We start from the raw sequence: 19330 nt of genomic DNA on the forward strand, positions 1-19330 counted from the left end.
ACGTTCGACCTCCGGACGCCGATGACTTAAGCCATATAGTTCAACAGCCCGGAGAGTCTGCCAGGAAATTCTGGACCAGGTTCCTAACTAAAACGAACCAGATAGTCGAATGTCCAGATGCCGAAGCCCTAGCGGCCTTTAAACACAGCATCCATGACGAATGGCTAGCCCGCCACCTCGGCCAAGAGAAGCCAAAGTCCATGGCGTCCCTCACGGCACTCATGACTCGCTTTTGTGCGGGCGAGGATAGTTGGCTGGCCCGTAGGAAAAACAATGCAAGCGACGCCGGCACCCCTGAAGCTAAACATAGCAATGACAAGTCTTGACGCAACAGGTACAAATGTCGAAATAACAATGACAACACCGAGGATACGGCGGTCAATGCCGGATTCAGTGGCTCTAAACCTGGTCAGAGGAAGAAGCCTTTCAAAAAGAACAATTCGGGCCCATCTAGCCTGGACCGCATACTCGATCGTCCGTGCCAGATTCAAGGCACCCCAGACAGACCACCCAATCATACCAATAGAAATTGTTGGGTTTTTAAACAGGTCGGCAAGTTAAATGCCGAAAACAAGGATAAGGGATCGCAAAGCGAAGACGACGACGAGGAGCCCCGGCCGCCGAACACAGGGGGACAGAAGAAGTTCCCTCCTCAGGTCAAAATGGTAAACATGATATACGCTACCCATATCCCCAAGAGGGAGCACAAGCACGCGCTCATGGACGTCTACGTGATAGAGCCAGTCGCCCCAAAATTTAATCCATGGTCGTCATACCCGATCACTTTTGATCGCCGGGATCATCCGACCAGTATTCGTCATGGCGGTTCAGCCGCACTGGTCCTGGACCCAATAATTGACGGGTTCCACTTGACGCGAGTCCTGATGGACGATGGCAGTAGGCTCAACTTGCTCCATCAGGATACCATGTGCAAAATGGGCAATAACCCATCACGGATCAAGCCCACAAAGACTACCTTTAAAGGAGTCATACCGGGCGTAGAGGCCCGCTACGCGGGCTCAATCACACTAGAGGTTGTCTTCGGGTCTCCGGACAACTTCTGAAGTGAGGAATTAATCTATATCGTCCCCTTTCGAAGCGGCTACCACGCACTGCAAGGACGGACCGCATTTGCTCGATTCAATGCGGTGCCACACTACGCTTATCTCAAGCTTAAGTTGCCCAGACCGCGTGGTGTCATAACAGTCAATGGAAATACAGAACGCTCCCTCCGCACCGAGGAGCACACCGCTACCTTAGCGGCAGAGGTACAGGGTGGCCTTGTCAAGCAGAACCTCAATTCGGTGGCGGATCCCTTGGACACTGTCAAGAGAGTCCGAACCATTCCGCAGAAGGACAACTCGGCTCGTCAGGAGCTCGACTAGCAATTTAGCTTTCGTCCCCGTCCTGACCAAGCGGCGGCTATCATACCGTGCATACATAATTACGTACTAAAAATACCATGGACCCGGATGGAGGCATAATCAGCTTGTGATCCGAAATACGGCTCGACCGCCCTGGACACTCATGCTTTCACTATTCCTCTTTTTCTTTTGTTTTTTCTTTTTTACAGGCCTTTTCTGGCAGCTGGACCATTGATTCTTTTCGAAGGATAAAAACACCAAGACAACAAGAAGCATGGACGTACGGGGAAACTCTTAGGTGGTCTCTTTAACGAAACCTTTACCTATCTTCAGGACCCACACGCAGCTCTCTCTTGGTGAAGGCATAGTAAATAGCTTTTTCGCTTATTGCATTACTTGTATAAATGCGCTTCAACGCACTAATGAAATTATAATAGAAACAGTTTGCGGCCGAAATTTTCACGGCTCTAGCTTACCACTGTTTCTTCCTTTTTTTTCTTTTTTTTGTATTTTCCTTTCTAGTAATTCTATCAGATAACATTCGTACACTCGGGTGCGTTTAAATTTGCCAGGGGCTTCATGGCGCCCCACAACATGGCAGAAAAAGTCCGAACACTTTTATAGTATAGTTCGGCACCCCGAATTTAGCACTATATGCATTGGCTCTGAATCATGTCTTTGGTCAATAGTTGGGTTGCCCGGCTCCTGTGCTTGCTACCTTACGTTCCGCTATGTCGTCTAAGGTAGTAAAGGGAGAGCTACTGCGATTGTGCCTTGGTTTATCCAAAGGAGCACCTCGGTAGAGAAAGCCGAAAACTGACTGTCATGATGCGGCGAAAGCCGGTCAGCTGTTTGGAGGTTGCAAATGGTTGGAGATTTCTTCCGCATTATGCGAAGGATCGGTACTTCACGATCAGACGCTCATAGCACTCTAGTTCGGATACTAGGGGTTGCGCCCATGTTTTATTGTCAAACTCTTATGGCTAAGTGAGGGCGTTAAAGCCGCATAGTCTGATTGCCTAGTTCGTTGCGCTAAACAACTCCTTCAAGGACCATATAATTGGATCAAGATTGTTTAGATTCCATCCCGAACACCTCTATACTACCTACGTGGGGGTAGAAGTCGACGACTGGCCAACCCTCAGATTTCATACAACACGGTCGCACAGGAGGAAAAAATAAAAACATAACAAGCATTATATTACAAATCGACTTTGTTTCATCATGCAAGGCAAAGACAACACGAATGTATTCATTCAAAAATAATGTCTTGCCCACACTGCATTGCTACAATGTGAGACCCCTCTAGGACGTCTGCAAAATAGCACTCGGGTGTGCAGTGCTCCTTGCCCTCTGGCGGCCCCTTGGTCAGCTCGATGGCGTCCATCTTCGCCCACCACATCTTGCAGCGAGCGAAGGCCATGTGCACACCTTCAATACAGGCCGATTGCTTGATGATGTCCTGCCGATGACAGGCGTTCACCAGCCGCTTCACGAGTCTGAAGTAGCTGCCGGGCATAGCTTCGGCTGGCCACAGCGGGATTTTCAAATCCTTCATGGCTAGTTCGGCCACCCTATGCAACTCCACCAGCTGTTTCAGCTGATCGCTAAATGGCACGGGATGCTCTAGCGCAAGATACTGCGACCAGAACAACTTCTCCACCGAGCTTCCTTCTTCGGCTCGGAAGAACTCCGCGGCGTCGGACACACTACGTGGCAGATCTACAAATGCTCCTGGAGAGCTCTGAATCCGGGTTAGTAGAATATATTTCTTCTTCACATGCTTGCTTTGCATACTAAATGCCTTACCCGCTGCGATCTTCCTGGCCTCCTGGATCTCCTGGAGGGCACCCTGGGCTTCAACCCGGGCTGCTTTCGCGCTTTGACGAGCCTTGGAGAGTTCGGTCTCTCGAGCCAAAACATCGCCCTCCAGGGTCTCGTACTTCTTCACCGCGTCCTGGAGCTCTTTCTGGACCTCGTTCAGCCGGGCCTTTAGCCTCTTGTGAGTGGCTTGCTCCTTGACGGCTTTCCCCTCGGCTTCGGTCAAGGCCTTTTTCAGGGCCTCGACCTTGGCTGTCGCCCCTATACATATAATGACACTACGGTCAGTATACATAATTCACTCTTTCCGAATACATAGCGAGCGATTGCATACCTTGTTGGTCCTCCAGCTGCTTCCTCGCCTGGCCGAGCTCTTCTTTGGCCCGCTCGAGTCTCTGTTTCAGTCCAGAGACTTCGGCAGTATGAGAAGTCACGGCCAGCAGCGACGCCTACTTATTCACATCAGACAAAGTTTGATTAGTTTCCTACGAAATTTAATTGATCCTCTGTCCGGCTTTTCCTTCCGAACACCGGACAGTGTCTTAGGGGCTATTGTCTATGCGGGGATTTCTCAGTTAAGCGCCGCTTACCTCAAAACCTGTCAGCAAGATGTTGCAGGCTTCGGTAAGTCCGCTTTTAACGGACTGAACCTTCTCAATCACCGTACCCATAAGGGTATGGTGTTCTTCCACAATGGAAGCACCCCGTAGCACTTCCAATAGATTGTCTGACGCCTCTGGTTGGAAAGAGGTCGCCGGCGGGACGGGCACGCCTCCTTCTCTTGAAGGAAGCTGCTTGTCGGACTCCGGGGCCATATGGGTCTCCGGATCCGAGCTCATATGGGGGCCGAATTGAGCACGGCCCCCATCGTCAGTCTCCATGGGGGTTTGTTCCCCCATGTGTCTGGCAACCGAGGTGTCACCCTCCGGCGCCGCCACGACGGGCTCCTGAACCTCCCCCTGGCCTGGGAAGGTCCTTTGGGAGAGAACCTCGTTGTCTCCCTTAGCCTTGGGAGAGTAAGCAGCCGGCGGTGTCTCGCTGGCCATCTCTTTGAGTCCAACGAGCCTCTTGATGAGGATCGCTGAGAGCTGTCGTGGGCCGGACTGCAATAACATGATTAAATCATATAACATATCATAAGGCGGAAAAGCCGGATAAATGGACGTGTGCGGGTTCTTAGCACTCACGATGCGGCCAGGGGCATGTTTCGGGGGCTCCGCTCTGGACTGGTTTCGACGTCCCACGTGGAGCTGCCCTCAAGAGTGCCTTTCCCCTTCTTGGGCACCTCTGCCTCCAGAATTGTGGAGGCCGCCCTCTTCTTCCTCCCCCCATCAGAGGGACCCCCTTGGCCTTCCCGTGGCCTTCTTCGTCGGCGCCGTATAGGGCGCCGGCACCAGCATCTTTGCTAAACGCGGGATGACTGGTTCTTCAGGAAGCGGCGCCGGACACTCGTTCCGCTCCGTCCTCTTCATCCAATCCTGAAAAAGCAATAATGATAAAAGTTCAGATATCCTCCTTAAAACAAACAAGTAGAGGATGCATTGAAAACTTACCTCGCTGGCGGGGTGGTTAATGTCATGCCCATGGTCCGAATCCGTGGCTGGCGGTATCTCGTTGCCCTTGAAGAGCAACTTCCAGGCATCTTTGTGAGTTGTTTAGAAGAGCCTCTCCAGGGTTTGGTGCCTCTTCGGATTGAACTCCCAAAGGGGGCATTTTTGGCTTTGGCAGGGGAGGGTCCGGCGGACCAGCATCACTTGGATTACGTCAACGAGCTTGACGTCCTTGTCCACCATGCTTTGAACGTGCATCTGCAGCGCTATCAGCTCATCTGGCGAACACCAGTTCGGGCTCTTCTCGACCCAGGAGGTGAATCGCATGGGAGCGCCGGAGTTAAATTCGGCAGCTGCAGCCCAGTTTGTGCCATGGGGTTCTGTGATGTAGAATCATTGTTTCTGCAATTCCTTGACAGTCTCCATGAAAGTGCCTTTCAGCCAGGAAACATTGGTCAGCTTGCACACCATGGTGCTCCCGCACTCCGCATGCTGGCCATCCACCACCTTCGGCTTCACGTTGAAGACCTTGAGCCACAGCCTGAAGTGGGGTTGGATGTGGAGGAAGGCCTCACACACGATGATGAACGCCGAGATGTTGAGGAAAGAGTTCGGGAATAGATCATGGAAGTCTATCTCGTAATAATACATCAGCCCCCAGATGACAGGGTGAAGTGAAAACCCTAGCCCGCAGAAGAAATGAGGGATGAATACCACCCTCTTGTTGGGCTTCGGAGTGGGGATGATTTGCCCCTGGGCTGGAAGACGGTGGGCGATTTCCTTCGCCAAGTACCCGGCCGCCTGAAGCTCAGTAATGTCCTTCTCCTTGACGGAGGAGACCATCCACTTGCCTTGACCTCCAGATCCAGACATGGGTTGAGCGCTAGCTTGAGTGGGAAGAAGATGAGAACTTGGGCGCTGGAGCTCAAGAGTGGAAGGGCAGAGGAAGAAGTTGTGGGAGAAGAAGGGGCAATCCTTATCCCCTTATAAAGGCAGTGAATATCGAACGGCTCCCCACTCGCCCTAAAACTCTCCTATTCCCAAGGGCTATGTAAACGTCATGGTTGGGTTACCCACGCCCGCATTGATCCCGCAATAAGGGGACACGGTCTCTGCTTTGACAACACATGCCAATGGAAACCGCATCTCAAAGCATGGAACGGCGGACAAAAACGGTTCGATATAGTGACCGAACAGATGTGATGTCATCTTGCAAAAAGTTGTCAGCAGATGGGACTCATGAAATACTATATTCCTTGCGGTTGTGTGTGGAACTTGTGTTGCAGATCTGGACACCTTCGTTTCATCCGAAGACTATCCTGGAGTATTCGGAAAGTAGAACCCGCCTTGCAATGCCGAAGACAATCTGCGCGCCGGACACATCGTCATTGAAGCCTGGTTCAGGGGCTACTGATGGAGTCCTGGACTAGGGGGTCCTCGGGTGTCCGATCTATTGGATATGGGCCGGACTGATGGGCCATAAGGATACAAAGACCGAAGACTCCACCCGTGTTCGGATAGGGCTCTCCTTGGCGTGGAAGGCAAGTTTGGCGACCAACTATGAAGATTCCTTTCTCTGTAACCGACCTTCTGTAACCCTAGATCCCTCCCATGTCTATATAAACCGGAGGGCTAGGTCCGTAGATAGCCCGAAACCACATAATCATAGCCAGACTAGACTCTTAGGGTTTAGTCATTACGATCTCGTGGTAGATCAACTCTTGTAATACTCATATTCATCAAGATCAATCAAGTAAGACGTAGGGTATTACCACCATAGAGAGGGCCCGAACCTGGGTAAAACATTGTGTCCCCTGTCTCCTATTACCATCGATCCTAGACACACAGTTCGGGACCCCCTACCCGAGATTCGCCAGTTTTGACACCGACAGATACTAGGGATCAAGCCCTAACAAAACTGACTCGATTACGTGATGAATCTCATCCAACTCCTCATCAACCAGTGAGACTACAAAGGAATTACTCACTCCCGGTGGGGAGCATCATGGATTTGGCGATGGAGAAGGGTTGGTGATGACGAGGAATGAAGATCCCCCTCTCCGGAGCCCCAAACGGACTCTAGATCTGGCCTCCGAATGAAGAATAGGAGGTGACGGCGGCTCCGTCTCGTGGATCGCGGTAATTCTTTCTCCCTGATTTTTTCTGTAAAATAGTATTTTGTAGCATCGGATGGGTGAAAAGAATTCTGACAATCGAAAACAATTACGAGAGGATGACATAACGCTAGAACCATGCATCTTCAAGAGAATGGGCAAGATTTGAGAGAAATTCTTCTTCGGTTTTCAGATCCGAGAATGACGACTAGAGGCACCACCATGAATTGTTGAGATACTTCAGGAGAATGAAAAACAAAGTGGTTGAACCAACAATGAAAAATAATTTGAAATCGATCTTGGAAAACATCTGACTGATGAAATTCATTCTTACGTCAAACTTCAAAAATAATTTGGGAATAGCTCCGAGAAAATTAGAAGAGTCAGGTAAGATCCTGGGAAAAGACCTGTGGGTTAGGGCCCACTCAAAAGATACACCGTTGAATGATTTAAAAGAGAGATTGCATCGGTTGAATTAAATGGCTCAAAAGAGATAACAACCTCAAGATAACTTGAATGGATTAGGAAAGAAAACACGAATCTCGTGAGATATCTTCAGTACTCCGGAACAAATGAATGGCGAGAAGTGGATGATTAACAGGTGCACTGGCATGAGAAAACATTTGAACGAGGAAAGGATATGATCAAAAAAGCTTGAATTGAATCCACTGGAGAAGAAAAGAGAATGAAGAATGATAAACTTGAAGCTTCCTTAGTATCTTCTTGAGAATCACCGGATAAGAACATTGACGGAAAAGAATGGAGAGACTTCCCATTAATAAAAAGGATATTTGATTAAGAAATCTGAGTCCTTGAAGAAAAAGGGTGAGAGGGCAGGAAAAACAAAGACAACTTGGGACGGATGAAATAAACACTAATGAGAAAACATAGAATTGATCTCGCGAATTGGGAAAATGATAGGATCATCTTGACGAGAAGCGAACCGGTTGGAAAAGAATTGACATGACAATCCCGATAAACAAGAAGGATAAGCACTCCCATAGAAATATGAGAACATCTCTTAGGAAAAAGGTATGGAATCAACACTTGACTTTGAAGCAACTCGAATATCACAACTCAAAACAAAACAAAGGATTGGCTTGCAGAATAAGACGGAACAAACATATGATAGACCCATATCGTATCATGTGTCTGTTGGAAAGATATCCTACGTGATACTTGAATCCCCACCTAAAAACTCCTAAAACTTTCTGGTTATGCAATCCGGTGTTGGAGATACAGCGAGGCACAATATATATCACACAACTAACAAGCCCTACGCTCCAACTGTATCCATGCATTAACACATAACCAAGAAAAACTCTGGAAATCGTGTACCTCAACCTTCGAAAAGCATCCGTTATACGAGCTATGGCAATACTCCCGAACTACCTCCCTAGTACTGGGTGGCGTCGAGGTTATCTCACCACTAACTGCATAAAAGAGATTTTCGATGTCGGCGAACTTAGGTATTCCAGAACTGCAATGATAAAATTGTGACGATAACACCTCGGAGCTCAACTCCCCGGGACACTGCCACAACCCCTAAATGTCAGGAGGCACCAACAGCAATGTTCTCGTCACAAGAATATCGGAACGATCCCAAGATATCCACGTGATCCTAATTTTTTTAGTGAAATTGAGGAGAGGAAAGACAAAACATCTACGTCAGGAGACCTCACTAGAGCGACGAAGGGGACTGAGGAGTAAAAAGAATCCTACTCTCCGATATATGTAATCCTAAGACTCAAAACATTTTTGTTCTATACTCAACAACATCAACGATTCGATCAAGCAGGGGGCTCCTAAGTCGGGGATGGCTCTGATTACCAACTTGTAACGCCCACGATGCGGCTATACCTCCCACGTGTCGAGGCACGACTTAGAGACATAACCACATGGTGGTTTTGTCGCAAGAAGGGTCATCTTCACACAATCCCATGTAATGAACAAGAAAGAGATAAATAGAGTTGGCTTACAATCGCCACATCACACAATATTCAAATAATTCATACATCATCCAGAGTACAGACATAGTCCGACTATGGACAAATCCAAAAGAAAAGACTATAACCCAACTACTAGATCGCCGATCGTCCCATCTTGGCTCCAGTACTAATCATCGGGAAAAGACATGTAGTAATGACCAAGGTCCTCGTCGAACTCCCACTTGAGTTCGGTAGCATCACTTGCACTAGTATCATCAGCACATGCAACTGTTTTGGTAGTATCTATGAGTCACAAGGACTCAGCAATCTCAAAACCCACGAGATCAAGACTATTTAAGCTTATGGGTAGGATGAGGTAATGAGGTGGAGTTGCAGCAAGCGCTAAGCAAATATGGTGGCTAACATACGAATACAAGAGTAAGAAGAGAAACTACGCAACAGACGTGAAAATAGAAGTGATAAAGAAGTGATCCTGAACTACTTACGTTCAAACATAACCCAAACCATGTTCACTTCCCGGACTCCGCCGATAAGGGACCATCACGGCTACACACGTGGTTGATGCATTTTAATTAAGTCAAGTGTCAGGTTCTCTACAACTGGATATTAACAAATTCCCATCTGCCACATAACTGCGGGCACGGCTCTTGAATGTTTATACCCTGCAGGGGTGTCCCAACTTAGCCCATCACAAGCTCTCACGATCAACGAAGTATATTCCTTCTCCCGGAAAGACCCGATCAGCCTCGGAATCCCGGTGACAAGACATTTCGACAATGGTAAAACAAGACCAGCAAGACCGCCCGATGTGCCGACAAATCCCGATAGGAGTCGCATGTATCTCGTTCTCAGGGCACACCGGATGGGCCATACGTCGGTTTAGCTGAGATCCTCGTTGCCCAGGGGGCGCTGGACATTGCCCAAGTTGGACCAGCACTCAGAGGAACACTGACCCGAGGGGTTGAATAAAGATGACCCTCGGGTTTATAACTCCCTAGGGAAAAGTTTAGGTTGTTAGTTAGGCAAATGTTAAAACCAAGGTTGGGCCTTGCTGGAGGAGTTTTATTCCAAGCGAACTGTCAAGGGGGTCCCATAACCCCAACCGCGTAAGGAACTCAAAATCAAGGAACATAACACTAGTATGACAGAAACTAGGGTGGCAAGAGTGGAACAAAACACCGAGCAAAAGGCCAAGCCTTCCACCCTTTGCCAAGTATATAGATGCATTAATTAAATAAGAGATATTGTGATATCCCAACATAACCACATTCCAACGTGAAACAACCTGCAAGACACCTGCAACTAGCAACGCTATAAGAGGGGCTGAGCAAAAGCGGTAACTTAGCCAAACAACGGTTGGCTAGGAAGGTGGGTTAGAGGCTGGACATGGCAATATGGGAGGCATGATATAACAAGTCATAGGTAGCGCGATGTAGCGATAGAACGAGCAACTAGCAAGAAAAAATAGAAGTGATATCGAGGGTAATGGTCATCTTGCCTGAGATCCCGCAAGGAAGAAGAACGAGTCCATGAAGAAGACAAACGGATGTAGCCGAACGAATCCTCACAACTCCGGAACGAAACCGAAGCTAACGAGAGGAGCAAATCGGAAAGAATCAAGCAACATGGTAAACACAAGCATAAACATGGCATGATGCACAAACAAGGATGATGCATGTCCGGTTTAAATATGCATGGCATGGCAAAGTGTAAAAACAAAACTACAAGTTAAGTCGAGCTCAATATGCAACAAGTTGCATATTGACGAAACACCACATTCGAGTATTTAGTTCACTCTTGTTTATGTACTCAACAAAGTTAAAAGTTGGTTAACTTGGCAAGAAGTGAGGCACAAGTAAACTACACATTCTAGGCAATTTAGATGAGGCCAAAAATAACAAACAACAATTCCGGTAAATCCTCATGTGCATATAGCAATTTAATGCGAACAACAATTTTAAAGATTTTAATGTTGTTATCATGATGCTTATGACATATACAAGTTTTATGCAAGTTTTATGAAAATGTTGACATGAGCATATTATGAAGCATTTGTCACCATGGTGGAAAGAAAGGGTGTCACGGCAACGAATCCAAAAATGATGCTAGGGCAACATATCGGTTGCGGTAGCTCATGGAGATACCGGTGCAAAAGGTAGTGGCATGAGCATATCATGCAAGGATGGTGGGGGTGATCCCGGCAAGCGGGCTCCCACGGGTCGACGGCGTGGCAAACGAGGAGGAACGTGCAACGTCAATCGCATACGGTGAAAACACGCAGTTCATCTCATACATCACTCATGCATTCACCCACGGGCGGTCGTCTCGGGGTTATACCTTCGAAGCGTGCATTTTTGGGGCGGAACGAGTTCGACGAGATGTAGTTGTTCTCGCGACGATAGTGGAAGTAGTCGTACATGTTCGTTTTCGGAGAGGTACTTGACGAATCCAACATTTTCGAGGCGATGGTAGTCGTTCACGTTCATAGTCGCACAAGTTTTCCGTAGATGTTCGGGGTCACGGCGAGGAACTCGGCATTCGGTGCGGTACTTGCCATCATTAGTCGAACTTGGCGATCCGGAGAGGGTACTTGGTGATTCCACATAATCATACATGGGTCGACGGTAGTGGAACTTGACGCATCTCCATGTGTAGTCGTACTTGGTGTTACATGTAGTCGAACTTGAGGTGGTCTAGGCATCGGACTTGCGGCGTGGGACAGAAACATGGCGAGGTTCAACTGCTACCCCACGTCCATGACGAAAATCAAGCACGGGCATGAAGTCAAAGCAGCAAGTAAGGACGCGGCGGCTGTGGTGGTTACTTGCATGCGGCAGCCATGGGTGCTGGTGGAGGCCGGCGCAGGGCGAGAGGAGCATATGAAGGTGCGGGCTCCTCGAGCCATGGGGATGGCCGGCAACAGGCAGCTGCAGGAGTCCGAAGGGAGCAGCTAGGTTAGACGGATCTGGAGCTTGAGGCATCCGGCAGCGACACTGGAACAGGGCACTGGCGGGGTGAGGGAGACGGGTCCGGAGCGAGAGGTCGCCGATGAGGAACTGGACGGGGCGGCACGGCCTAACAAGGTGTTGTGGGGCGACGGTGATGGTTGGTGTCAGCGGAGATGCAGGGAGGCAGAGGAGCGGGACTCTGGCGACGAGTGTAGCGGCGGAGCTTCGAGCTCGGCTGGCAGTGGACTTGGCGGCTCTCTGGATAGAGGAGGAGGGAGGCTGAGGCGGTGCTGGCGGGAGAGATCGAGAGAGAGAGAGAGAGAGAGAGAGAGAGAGGGGGGGGTGAGGGGGGCGGGCGCTGGCAGCGTTGCAAGGAGGACGAGGGAGCGAGCGATCGAGCGTGGGGGGCTAGGGTTAGGAATGGTTTAGGTTGGCCGGCCTGCTAGGAGGCCCAAGTGGCCAGAGGCCTAGCTGGGCTGCTGCACTACTCCTCTCCCTCTCTGTGAGTTTCACTTTTCATAAAAAAATAGAGAGAGACCAAAAGAATCAAGAGAAAAGGCCATGGAGAAGAATAAAATTGTGGGATATTTTTGTAAGGCTTTATGGAATATTTCCAACCCAACAAAAGTGGTTCCAGCAAAAAAAGGCAAAGTTAAATCCAATATTATTTAACTTGCACCAAAGGAGTTTGAATGGAGTCTAGGATTTCGAAGTGTCCAAAAATGTTGAGAATTTAGACAGAGCCTCGATAATTGGGAAAATACTTATGGGCAAGGTTAGAGAGTCAAAACTTCAAGAAGGAAAAGACATGGGGAATATTTGCAAGTGTGTTTATGGGTGATTTCGAAAAAATGGAATATTTGATAATAGCTCCCAAATATTGGGAGGATATGTTATAAAGAGAAATCACCATGTGAGTTCCCTTGGTTTAAATAGATCAAAAGATCTATGCAATTTATTTACTTGAGCTTTTAAAAATTAAAAGACATGATGACATGATGCGATGCAAAATAAATAAATAGAGCAAGCACAAATGAAACACATGACAACAATGAAATAACTGGACAGCATCTGGAGCGCCGGTCTTGGGGCGTCACATGTAGCATGACCCTCTTTTGTTGGATATTATGTACTGTTGTTAGTTTGAAGCACTCCTCTGGTTTGAAGGATAGATACCTTTCTGGGATCAAGTGCATCCTAACTCACCTGCGTAGGATGTACTGATAATGATGATGGAGATGTTGTGCAGAAGCCATATATATAGGGTGGGTCTATTCTAACAACACCCCTTAAGACCTTATTCTAACAACACCGGCCTTATTCTGCACATCTGCCACCAGAGCGCCACCGCCCCTCCCCTCCCCGCCTTCTTCTGCGCAGCGGCCCAGGAGCGCCGCCGCCCCTCCCCGCCTTCTTCCGCGGCAACGGCCCGGGAGCACCGCCGCCCCTCCCCTCCCCTCCTTCTTCCGCGGTAGCGGCCTGGGAGCGATACTGCCCCTCCCCTCCCCGCTTTCTCCCACGGCGGAGGCCTGGGAGCGCCACCACCCCTCGCCTCCCGGCCTTTTTCCGTGGTGGCGGCCGGCAGCGACACCGCCCCTCCGATCCCGGCCTTCTTCCGCGGCAGCGGCCAAGCAACGACGCCGCCCATCACCTCTTGGCCTTCTTCCATGGCAGCACCTGAGCAACACCTCCCCCGCTAGTATATCGGCCTTCTTCCGCTGCAGCAGCAGCTCGGTAGCGCCGTCGCCGAACTCCTCCGGGCCTTCAATTAGCTGTACTTCATCAGATGTGGATTGGTGCTGCCTCGACATCAAACCAATTCGAGCAAGGAGGACTATGCGGAAGGTTCCTTCATCCACGGCAGCTTCTTGGAATAAGTCTACAACGACCTTCAGAGCAAATCCTCCGTCACCACTCACCTTGAGCAACGTCCAGACCGCTCATGAACTTCTGAAGGGCAAGTGGACTGCACGGGTGAACGCAAAAGTTCTGCAAACAGACGAGAGGGGAACTTCTTCATGCAAACTGAAGAAAGCACTACAACGCGAGGTAAGCAGTACACTCCCTCAACTATCTTAGTTTACTTATTCCATACAAAGCGGTACAAGCAGTATAGCACGCCTCCAAAAACGATGCAGTGATGTTGCTTTAGTTCGTCGTGGCGAAAAATGTAGTGCACTTGCTCCGTTGTGCAATACGTTTGTATAGGTTCATTATGGATAACGATGTAGTGTAGTTGCTTCAGTTCACCTTGCAGGGTGATGCAGTCAGCGTGCAATACTTTGTAGTGCCCTTTCAAGCACATTGTAGTTCGCATGATTCAGTTCATTTAACCTGATAATGCAGCTTGGTCATTTTGTGCAAGAAATGATGTTCAGCGGATACAAAATACCACGCATAATTGACAACACTGGGAACAACAACTTTCAGAAGAGTAAAGCTTCTTCTGAAAGAGATACTGGCTGGGTTACCCCTGAGATTCCTCGAGGATTCTTCACGACGACAAACAGGGTGCAGTACTCTCCGGGAGATGATTTTTTCCAGGAAGAAGAGGTAGTCGAACATGACGATGATGTCACATTCGTGTGGGAGGGCACTCACCAACAGGATGATGAAGACGATGACGATGAAGATGAGCCGATAACAGTTCTCAACCCAGACTATAAGCACGAGTTCACTACATTTGGACAGCATGTCCGAACAGACAATGATGATGCAGTTGAAAATGATGTTGTAGCAGATGATGATTATGACTATGATGATGTGCCGCCACTCCAAAATTTTCAAACCAATCCACTGAGACATCGTCACAACACTGGATTACCACCACGTCCACCTGCTGCACCCCAAAATAGAGCTCAGCGTCCACCTGCTGCACCCCAAAACAGAGCTCAGCGTCCACCTGCTGCACCGAAAAACAGAGCTCCAAGTAGACCTGTTGCATCAAATTCGACACTACGACCACCGACGGTGCCTCGGTCAGAAGTCAACGGCAGGTACAAATCCTCCTCACTATTGCTGTCGCGAGATCCTCAACTACATAGATCTGATATAACTCCGCCATGTCCAATACAACCCGGCGAGCTGCAAACACCATTGGGTGTGCGATTCTACACACATGTAAGTTTATGTCCTGAAAATATAATAATATTTGCAGTCCATTCAGATAACATTGCAGTGCACACTCATATTTCTTGTGAGGTTTGACCTAACATCTAATACAGTCGATTCTTCTGAAAACTTGGGAACATTGCAATGCTTTATTAAACTCATATGCACTCCTCATATTTAAAAACAAAACAGAACAAATTATCACGTCGAGCATTGCACTTAAATGCAGGATAAAAACATGCCGCTGAACCTCATACCTGCCGCTGGAATGAAGTTCACCACATATGAAAAGGCATGGGACTTTTACAACAATTATGCAAGATATGTAGGGTTTGGCATATGCAAGAGGTCAAAACACATTACAAATGCCTACATTGTCTGCTCAAGAGAAGGGACGCACAAGCTGACCGTGTCAGATTATCACCGGAAACGTCAGAAGACATCAAAAAGGATTGGCTGCAAGGCAAAGATTAGAGTCAAAAAGGAAGGATGGCAAATTTGTGATAGAAATGGTTGAACTCAACCACAATCACAAGATGCTGGAAAGCCCCGGGATACTTTTGCACATGCGATCGCACAAAAAATACGATCCTTTGATAGACCGGTTAGTGAAATACACGCAATTGGACAACCACACACATGCTCAGATGGTGTCAACGCTATCGCATATGTCCGGTGGTCTGTAGTACAGGGGACATACTAGCCGCGACTGGGTAAACAAGTAAGCACGTCACAGAGCATATCACTTGAGCATTCTGTCGATAATTATTCCCTGTTTGATGAGATGAGTTTGCATTGTGTTTGAAAATGCAGGAAACAGAAGTTTGCCAGAGAAGAGTCCAAAGATGATGTCAAGAAACTTCTCGATTTCTTTGAGAAGATGCAGAAGATAAACCCAGAGTTCTTCTATGATTATGATGTTGATGCAGATAACCGTGTAAGAAACGTCTTTTGGGCCAACGCAAGTTGAAAAGGATCGTATGAAGATTTTGGAGACTGTGTTACATTTGACACGACGTATAAAACTAACAAATTCCACATGCCGTTGGGAGTCTTCGTGGGAGTGAACCATCATCTACAGAGCACCATATTTGTTGTTGCCCCCGTGGGAGATGAAACAATACCATCATTCGAGTGGGTTTTCAAAACATTTCTGAGGTGTATGAACAACAAGCCGCCAATCTGCATGCTCACAGGTACAAAAAAAACACCTACATACTTACGTTTGTTTGGTGCACTTATATTTCTTCCATCTATCTGACACACACAAACAACTTAATAAAAAAACACTATTTGTGCCTTCTCAGACCAGTGTTCTTCGATGAAGGCAGCATTAAAAACTATCCTCCCACATACTTTGCATAAGTTGTGTCGGTGGCATATCATGAAGAAGTATAAAGACCACCTCGCCTTGCTGTATATGGCGCACGAGAAACTCAAGGATGACCTCAATGCGGTGTTGAACCACCCACTAATGCCATCAGAATTTGAACGAGCATGGAAGGACCTCATTCAGAGAAACAACTTGCAAGACGACGAAGTGATGAATTCATTGTGGGATGACAGGCACGAGTGGATCTCGGCTTACTACAAGGAAATTTTCTGTGCTCGGATAACTTCCACACAGATAAGCGAGAGCATGAACCGCATACTAAAGAAATTTTTTATCAAATAGAAGCATGATCTCCATCTATTTGCTCAGCAAGTGGACAAGTGCATTCAGACCAGGAAGGCCGTCAAGTGCGCAGAGACAGTAGCAAATGAGGTAAACAAAATGTCAATCAAAAACTGCTAAAAAATAACTACAAAAACAAACAATTTTTTCATTTTCTAGTTCGTAATAGAGCATTTATGATCATGCAGTCAGAGGTGAAGACAACAACCCAGTTTGGGTTCAAAGTTCAGCTATCAAAAGTGTATACAAGGGCAGTGTTTGCATATTTCAAAGAAACGTTCTACCGTAGCACTGCATTCAGAGCAGAACGGTGCCTTGAGAACCTGACAAAGTATCTCGTACACCACTACAACAGATCGGATGCATTTGACTGGGCAAGGCATAATTTCCAAGTGGTCGCCGATGAAAAGAAAGAGATCTACGAATGTGAGTGCAAACTCTGGACACACACAGGTGAGACTCCTAGCAAAAAAAAATTTAGTTTCTGATAGTCATGCATGAAAGCTCACTTAATGAACTTTAAAAGTCCACATGCACGAGTAATTCACAAAACCAAATGAAGTTCACTTCTTCAAAAATGAACAAATAACGAAAAAAATATGTGTTTATTAATTTCATGCAGTTCACTCACAAAACAAAGGAAATCATGTGTTTGTCTACAGGGCTCTTTTGCGTCCATGTGTTATGCATGCTTTCTCATTTGAGAGTACTCAAGATTCCTGAGATGTACATCATGAAAAGATACACCCGTAACACAAGATCAAATGCAACATTTGACAGAAGAGACTACGAACAAACAGCACCAGATGGAACCTTGTTTTTTTTCCGTAGAAAATTGCTGACAGAAACAGGAATGGACCTTGTAAACAGAGCGACAAGGTCCGACGTTGGGTGCCACAGAGTGTTGTCTGGTATGAGGGCACTGATCGAGGAAGTTGATGTGCTCAACGAAGAAGAAGAAGAAGAAGAAGAAGAAGAAGAAGAAGAAGAAGAAGAAGAAGAAGAAGAAGAAGAAGAAGAAGAAGAAGAAGAAGAAAAAAACTAAAGCAAGCAGAGATATCCCAGCATGACAATAATGTCGAGCAAGTAGAAAATACTGGACACAATGGAACTGATGCTATAAAAAAAGAAACAATTCTTCCACCTCCTGTTTCAAACAGAAGAGGAAGGAAGAAAGGGGGCGACACAACCCAGAAAAAGGTTGCATGCAAGGAGAAAAATGATGACAAAAACAGTAAGCCACAGCCTGAGCTGGACAGTGATGGCCACCCACTGGGAATAAGAAGGTGCAAGACATGTAATGAAATCAGTGGCCACAATTCCAGGACATGTACAAACAGATATGAACAAGAAAAACGAGGACATGGCGATGCACAACCAAACAGAAAATCCACTCACAACACTAAGAAATGAACGAAACCAGGACGTTGTAGCATCTGCAAAAAGAGGAAGAGACACAATTCAAGAACCTGCCCCAAAAGAACAAGATCAGAAAATGAGAAAGACGAAGAAGATGAAATCAAAGAAGAAGATGGTGACACAACTAAAGAAGAAATGGATTATGAAGAAGCAGATGAAGAAGAGGAGGAAGAAGAAGAGAGTGAAGAGGACGAAGAACATGAAGAAACCGAAGAACCAGTGGCTTATGAAGAAACAGATGATGAAGATGAGGAACATGAAGAAGATAGTGAAGAGGACGAAGAACATGAAGAAACAATGCCAACAAGACCACCACAAGGGAATGCTGCTGTACAGAAACAACCGAGAACGACACCACTTTCAAAAAACAAGGTAGGAGCACGAAAGGATGCAGTTCACAGTGCTGGAAAATGAAAGGCATCATCAGCTAGCACACGGGGAGCAAAGAAGGATGCAGTTCATAGCACTGAAAAACAAAAGCCGCAATCAGCCAGCACGCGGGGAGCAAAGAAGGATGCAGTTCACAGCACTGGAAAACGAAAGCAGCCATCAACCAGCACGCGGGGAGCAAAGAAGGATGTAGTTCACAGCGCTGAAAAACAAAAGCAGCCATCAACCAGCATGCAAGGGGCTACAAACACAACGGTGCAGAGACAAGAACCAGCAACACCACCACGAAAAACAAAAGAAAGTGCGACATTAGACACGCTCCAGTCACCGCGGAGAAGCAGCAGGTTAACGACCAAATAGATGAACTTTAATAAATTAATCATATGCATAGCAGTTTGCTTATCGGTATGACTTATGTATCAGTTTAAATTTTGTGTAAACACAAATTTCCCACTGACTATGAGTTATTCAACTAAACCATGTTAAGAGAAATGGTGTATAGAGTATAGCATATATATAGCAGTCTAGAGTAAAACATTGACACATTTTGATCCAAAAACCATGTAAAAATGCAGTTAGCTCACTGGTAGCACGAAGTTCAGAACATTTTGATACAAAAGTGCTTATTACAAAACACATCAAAAAGATGAAGCGTTCGACACGCAAAAGTACTTATTACAAATCAACCTCATAACCTTAACCAATCACGTCAAACATGATTCTAACCGTACGATCCTCGAGTTCAAAGAAGTTGAGGACAACAACTTGCTCAGACTTCAGGCCACTATCAATGAAAAATTCCTTCCACCCTTTCTGCAGACACAGCCGCCCGTCAACGCCTACACGGTACTTGGCTGGTTTAAGGTGTCCATTACCAATAACAACTTGGAGAACTCCCTTCTTCTTGAGCCAGAGATACCTAACAGCTCATTGGGGAATTTTCTACAAAAAAAATTAAAACTGTTTGGCGACGATACTAGCAGTACAAT

This window comes from Triticum urartu, chromosome 3 (assembly GCF_003073215.2).
Source record: "Triticum urartu cultivar G1812 chromosome 3, Tu2.1, whole genome shotgun sequence".
Classification (NCBI taxonomy): Eukaryota; Viridiplantae; Streptophyta; class Magnoliopsida; order Poales; family Poaceae; genus Triticum; species Triticum urartu.